At 42.7% G+C, this 7494-nt stretch overlaps 1 long non-coding RNA gene across 1 annotated transcript in view; it reads right to left on the bottom strand.

Moving 5' to 3' along the window:
• Positions 1–4011: 4011 nt before the first annotated feature.
• Positions 4012–7494, bottom strand: part of LOC307185809 — a 92824-nt gene continuing 89341 nt past the window's right edge. Inside the window, exon 3 of the long non-coding RNA XR_013828175.1 lies at positions 4012–4111. This is a non-coding gene — a long non-coding RNA (uncharacterized lncRNA). The remainder of the gene's footprint in view (positions 4112–7494) is intronic.

The following is a 7494-nucleotide window of genomic DNA, read 5'->3' as shown; positions in this document are numbered from 1 at the left end:
GTGAGGTGGATGGACCTAGAGTCTGTCATACAGAGTGAAGTAAGTCAGAAAGAGAAAAACAAATACCATATGCTAACACATATATATGGAATCTAAACAAAAAAAAGGTCATGAAGAACCTAGGGGCAGGATGGGAATAAAGATGCAGACCTACTAGAGAATGGACTTGAGGACACGGGGAGGGGGAAGGGTAAGCTGGGACGAAGTGAGAGAGTGGCATGGACATATATACACTTCCAAATGTAAAATAGCTAGCTAGTGGGAAGCAGCCGCATAGCACAGGGAGATCAGCTAGGTGCTTTGTGACCACCTAGAGGGGTGGGATAGGGAGGGTGGGAGGGAGGGAGACGCAAGAGGGAAGAGATATGGGGACATATGTATACATATAGCTGATTCACTTTGTTATACAGCAGAACCTAACACAATGCTGTAAAGCAATTATACTCCAATAAAGATGTTAAAAAATAAAAGGAATCTACTATAACAGGGTATTGAAAAATTACTTGTGTTTTGCTTTTTATCTGCTGCCGACTCATCGGAACTCAATGAAAGGTATCCGTCTCCTCCCCAGAAGAATAGTCATTTAGTTTTTCTTCCAAATATTTGGGTTTTCCCTGACCTCAGGGGAAAGGAGGATGCCTTTTTGGTGTGAGGGTTGAAAAGGAGATATAAGGAAGGTCTTCACCTTTGTAGAAAGTCCCCAAGTAGGCATTTTTGTTTCTAATGTCTGCTCAAGAGTCCTCAAACCGGTGGCCCAAAGACAGGTTTTGTTTGTTTGACGTGTATTCAGTGTTTCAAGATTTGTAAATTAGCGGCAGTGCAGAGAAATAAACAGGATTATCCCACGGAGCTCAAGGTCTTAGCAATGAGCTGACCAGCACTTGGTGAGTGTAACTTTCCATGGGACCAGGGCTTCCTTCTGTCAGGAGCGCAAATCCACCTTCTTATGACTTTTCCAGGTAACAGCTGGCATTTCCCAACAATTCCCCGCATAGCCGGTATTTACTCCACGCTGCCTGGTGCCTATGCTCAAAATTCTATTCCCTACACCCAGCTGGTTTTTCACACTTGCATTATTAGAAGTAGCAGGTGTACACAGTTCCTCTAAAGGAAGTTGTGTGTCCAGCAGCTTCGCCTGACCCAGCACCCTCCCATGTGGGGTGATGAAAGGACAGGGGACTACATGCCTATTCTTCTTGACCTTCAGCTTTGCAAATCCCCCCTCAAAAAAAAGTTTATTTCTTCATCTCCTCCATGTGACACTGTAGTATTTGTCTTCATACCTTTCCATAGCTCCCCACTGTCAGTGTTTAAAAATTGAGAGGTTTTACCTGAAAATCTGAATTACCAGTGTGTCTTAAAATAGCCTATATTCCCAAATGACAGCAAACAGCTAAAGCGGAGAAGCCAGTGCCCCAGTATTTCTTGAATTCAAGCTTCAGCTGTCATTTAAGCATCATGTTTGCTGGGTGATTTACCTGACCATAGGGTAAAAGGAATGTGAAACATTTCTCTGACTCACAGCTCCACCCTATACTTACCGCCCCCCCCACCCCCCAACACTCACTTGATACCTGTCTGGTCCCTGTAGGGATGTGACTGTTACGATGCTGATCTAAGTCCACTGAGAGATTTAGCCAGATTGTCAAAAGGGGGAAATGAAGGAGACTGTGTGATTTGAGTGCAGGTGAAGGGACCACCATGAGTAATAGGAAATAGAAGAAGGTACACGGTTTCCAAGAGGAGGACCAGCCTTCCACAGGGCATGTGTGCAGCCAGGAGTGATTGCCAGAGGACATCTTGTCAGGACCACAGAAGTTGCTCCCTATGTAACCCAAAATAGGGGTTGACTAATAATATTGGGTTCCTCACCCACAGTGGTGAGGTTCAATGATATTTAATCATGACTTAGATTCATATGGACTGGAAAAACCTGTACCCTTGTGCCAGACAGCTCCCATTTGCCTCTCCAGAGCCACTCTCCTCTCTCCTCCGTCTTGATCTCTGCTCCCAGGCAGCTGACCTGTGGATGATGTCAAAGTCCTCTGGCTTCAGTTGAGTTCAGTGAATGGGCAGCCCTGGTGGTTCTGTGAAGAATAGAGGCTCCCTCCCTGCGAGGTAAATTCCAGCTGGCTACGCCCCTGCAAAGGCTACGGCTATTCTCCAGGAAGCTAAAGCTATACCACTCTCTCTTAAATTCCGTAGGCCTGAGGGTAGTAACACCTCCACCTCTGCTAGGCCAGGTTACTACACCATTCCCTGTGGTTCCCCTGTACCATACCTTTTAAAATAGGGCCTTTGAGAATAAACTTTTATTGAATTAATGTGTTTCAAGTACGTCTTCTGTTTCCCGCTGGGACCCTGACGGATACAACCTCACTGTCATAGAGCAGTTCACATCTGTCACACTAAGAAAAGCAGCATTGAATAGGAGTAACAGTGATAGGATCAGAACCCAACTATTGAATGGGATTGCTCCCAGATCCAGAACAAAAATCGCTTCACCTGAGATCACAGAGCTTTCTAACCAGAAGCACACACTTGCTTACAATATTCCACAAGTTATACTGGAATCAAAGCTGCCCTCATTATATTTAAATTAAGCATTTGAAACATGGAACTCTATTCAATAGAAGCCTAACGTAGTAATTGCCAACAAAGGGAGAAAAAGAAGAGAGGGAAACAGAAAAGGAGACATTTTAAAAAGAAAGAAAAAAACTCACAGAACTACAAAGAAGAAGAGGTGCAAAGAATATGACAGATAGAATCTGGGCTTTCTAATAGGACAGGGCCAGGGATTCTCTGGATGGGCCCAGTGAAAGTCTCCTACGTAGTATTCATACGCTGAAGGTGAAACGTGGGCTTCGAGGCACAGTCTCCAAGTGCACAGACCTCCCGTTCCACCAGATCCTGCACACTTTGAAGCCCTTGAGCAGGTCATGCTGAATCTGGGGTACAAGGCAGGGCCCAGACAGGGTCTTCCAATATACACCTGAAGGAGGGAAGAGAAAAGATATCTCCCCGTTTTTGACCTGAAATATTTGACAGGCGTCCAGGAACTTTCCTAGCTTTGTGCTCAAAGAACATGTCTATGGCATAAGAAGAGCCAAACCCAGGCCTCTGTCTGGATATCTGGATCCCTTTCCTCTAGTGGGGTGCTTCCAAGCTGGGCTCCACACCTGTCCTTGTTCTCGCACACAGAGGGCAGCAGAGGGCGTCTTTAAGGTCAGGTCAGATATTGTGGTGGAAATGTTCATAAACAGTAGGAAGGGCACTGTGGAAGTGAAGGCTGTAATTGTATGAGGAACTTGCTTTGTGTGAAGGTTTGTGAAATAGCTCGTATAAGACGGAGTCCCACTGGAGGCCAACAGCCTGGCTGCCCTGAAAGCAGGAAGCAGACCATCCCAGTTATCACGCTAGCGTGCCGTTGGGGCATTCTTCGTGTCTACTTGCCAGAAACTGGTGTACAGGCATAATGTGTGGGCTTGGAACTGCAGCATCTCCCATAGGACCGTCCAAATTCTAGACAGGGTTTGCAGTCACTATTCACAGATGAGAGACTCAGAGGGACTGTGGAATCAGCTCTCCTCTCTGGCTCCGCCTTCAGGCTCCAAACTTCACACAGAATTTACATTTTTCCAGAATTTAAATGTATGCAACTGAATATGGATCCCAGACATCACATTTGTGCTGGGGTTAAAGGATAAAAGAACCCAACTTTTATGCTGCTTAACACAGTATTGACCAGAGACATAGTAACACGTCTTTTTTTACCCAAATGTTATTGACCAGAGATGTATCAATACGTTTTTAGGGAGTGATACAATTAACATCACCATGAGAAGTTGTTAGAGCTTAAAATTGATCAAGGGTCCACTATACAACTTATGACTGTTATTATCATTCACATTTTGCTCCCTTAGGTTTTTGTTCCAACCTCGTGTATATTGTAAATGCAAGTTTCTTACCATAAAATTTTCAAAAATGACGCATCGCCAAATTTTGAGTGAAGAAGAATTTTTCAGTGAATTTTATGCAGATACTTTCTCTGACTGTCCGAGCGACATATGTCCTAGTGTCTCAGAAGATGAGAGTTCTTCAGAATATAGTTCTGATTCAGACGATGTGAATATTAGATCAAGAAAAAGACAAAAAAAAAAGCAAACCTTAGTGATTGATTCTGATGGGGAAAATGAAAATAAAACTCACGGTGCTGGAGTGGATTGAAACAACACTTCACGAAAATTAAAAGACTTTACAGGTCCGTCAGGTACAACTCCTGAATGTAATAACCCACATAGTGTTAGTAAAATAACAGAATTAATTTTTTGGCTGGCCAAAATAAAAATCACAGGCCACAGGCGTCAGTTTCTGCAAAAATCCCCAGGTCAGTATTAAGATAAAGCCTCCTGGAACTGGTTCAGGGGCTAGGATTGACTCAGGAACTGACCCCTTACTTGGGAGAAGCATTTACCCATCATTGGTTGAGCACTGCCCCCGCAAACGCTAACTTCCAACATTCCCCCTTCAGGGCTCCCTTCTGTGTCCCATGCACGCTGTGTCACTGAAGAAGCCCTAGGGCCAAAAGTAAGGTCACACAAGGCTTGCTTGAGGCATGATACCATCAGCACAATGGGAGTCAAAACCTACACCTAGGGCTTCCCTGGTGGCGCAGTGGTTAAGAATCCGCCTGCCAATGCAGGGGACACGGGTTCGAGCCCTGGTCCGGGAAGATCCCACATGCCATGGAGCAACTAAGCCTGTGCGCCACAACTACTGAGCCTGCGCTCTAGAGCCCATGAGCCACAACTACTGAAGCCCACGCACCTAGAGCCCGTGCTCCACAACAAGAGAAGTCACCGCAATGAGAAGCCCGCGCACCGCAACAAAGAGTAGCCCCCGCTCACCGCAACTAAAAGAAAGCCTGCGTGTAGCAATGAGGACCCAACACAGCCAAAAATAAATTAATTAATTTTAAAAATAATAATAAAATAAAATAAAACAAAACCTGCACCGATTACAACTAGGTCCTCTAGCTATAGTTGAAATCGGAAGTGGATCCAAAAGGATGTGAGGCAAAGTATAAGGGGTGTCTAGCATGCAAGGTATCTTGAATTCTCAATTAGGAATTCATAACTGAGAGTGTTGCTTAATGAACGTGGAAGTAGAGCAGAAAGATTCAAAGGCTCTTGTGGTATATGTGGTCCTATAGCTGCAGCAGACCTTGAAGAACTAGATTTGCTTCAGCATAACCTACATTTTTTGAAAAACCAGGATATTTTTGTCCATAAAATAGTTTTTCCTTTATTGATGGCTAGATAAACACACATTTTGACTATATTGACTCTGCTTTTTTAATCCTTGTTTTTTGCATCGTAATTTAATTTTTTAATAGATGATACATACAGGTCAGTCAGAATGGCCATCATCAAAAAAATCTACAAACGATAAATGCTGGAGAGGGTGTGGAGAAAAGGGGACCCTCTTGCGCTGTTAGTGGGAATGTAAATTGATACCGCCACTGAGGAGAAGAGTAAGGAGGTTCCTTAAAAAACTAAAAATAGAGTTACCATATGACCCAGCAATCCCACTACTGGGTATATACACAGAGAAAACCATAATTCAAAAAGAGTCATGTACCACAATGTTCACTGCAGCTCTATTTACAATAGCCAGGTCATGGAAGCAACCTTAATGCCCATCAACAGATGAATGGATAAAGAAGATGTGGAACATATACTCAATGGAATATTACTCAGCCATAAAAAGGAATGAAATCGGGTCATTTGTAGAGACGTGAATGGACCTAGAGTCTATCATACAGAGTGAAGTAAGAAAGAGAAAAACAAATATCGTATATTAACACATATATATGGAATCTAGAAAAATGGTACAGATGAACCTATTTGGGCAGGAATAGAGACGTGGATGTAGAGAACGGACATGTGGACACGGGGTTGGCAGGGTGGGGTGAATTGGGAGATTGGGATTGACATATGTGCACTGCCACGTGTAAAACAGATAGCTAGTGGGAACCTGCTGTACAGCACAGAGCTCGGTGCTCTGTGATGATCTAGATGGGTGGGATGGGGCGGGGGTGGTGGGAGGGAGGTCCAAGAGGGAGGGGAGATATGTATACATACAGCCGATTCACTTCTTTGTACAGCAGAAACTAACAAGACACTGTAAAGCAACTATACCCCAATTTAAAAAACATATATATATATATATATATATATATATATAATCATTTAGGATTGATGGACATAGGAAGGCAAGTATTTTGAGTTCAGGCTTTCAAAGAGTCTTGGAAAGTAAACCATCCTTTGGTGCTATTGCTTGAAAAGGCGAACAGTCCGATTTTTGTTCAAATGGGATTCTTGGTAAGTTCCGTAAACAATAAAGTTATTTGTAATTTATACCTACCAGGTCAAATGATTCCTGAAATAGTGAAGTTATATTAAAATAAGCAGTAAGTTTTACCTATATAGAAGGTTTGGTCAGAGGTTAGCAAACTACAGTCTGCTCTCCAAATCCGGCCCTGTACCTCTTTTTGTAAATAAAGATTTATTGGAACACAGCCACATCTGTTCATTTATGTATTGACTATGACTGCTTTCCTGTAACAACAGCAGAATTGTATGGTTGTAACTAAAACCAAAAGGCCTGCAAAGCCAAACACATTTCTCATCTGTTCCTTTACAGAAAAAGTTAACCAACCTCTGAGTTAGTTTCTTAGCTCAAAATAGGAAACAAAATCTAAGTGTCCATGAACAACAGTTAATAAATTGTGATATATTCACACAATGAAGATGAATTTTACAAAAACTGTACACGATGAAGCAAACAATCTAATAAACACCACATTGAAGAAAGCAACCAGAACTTTGATGTATGAGTCTATTCATTTAACGTTTAAAACCAGACAAAATTACTGCCTGATATGTCAGAAAAAATAGGGAAGGACTTGCAATGGGCAAAAAAAATTACTGAGTCTCTACAGGGTCCGGTGCCTTTCATCATTTTAGAGCTACCTTATAGCTCTATATGTTGTAGACAACGGATAGTAATACAAAATATTCTGGTCTATACTCGCACAAATGAATTTTGTCAGGTGAAGAGTAGTTAACTACTGCCCTGTGCGTATTGGCTAATTGTGCGTCTCTTAGCTAATTCATTTCAACATTCCTAATTAGCTATCCGTGTGTCCGTTCTTTGGATTCCCTTGGAATGGTTTTGGGTTTTATTTTGTTGTTTTATATTTGACCAGTTTCCTCCTTAATTAATGAGTCAAAATTGTCGACCCATACGCATCTTATATTTGTATGGGAGTCACGATTTTCCTTCTTTTTACAGATTCATGTTTAACCAGTAGGAGCAGCTCTGGAGGACCACTAAGGCAAAGGAGTTCTTGGCATCCAGCAAGCTGCTGACGTGCTGGTACGTTCTGTTTCCAGGTGTGGGTGTTGACTGTACAGATGAGCCCTTTGAGCC

This window comes from Stenella coeruleoalba (genome assembly GCF_951394435.1).
Source record: "Stenella coeruleoalba genome assembly, chromosome: 4".
NCBI classification, from domain to species: Eukaryota; Metazoa; Chordata; class Mammalia; order Artiodactyla; family Delphinidae; genus Stenella; species Stenella coeruleoalba.
This window is presented reverse-complemented; position numbering and strand designations above follow the sequence as displayed.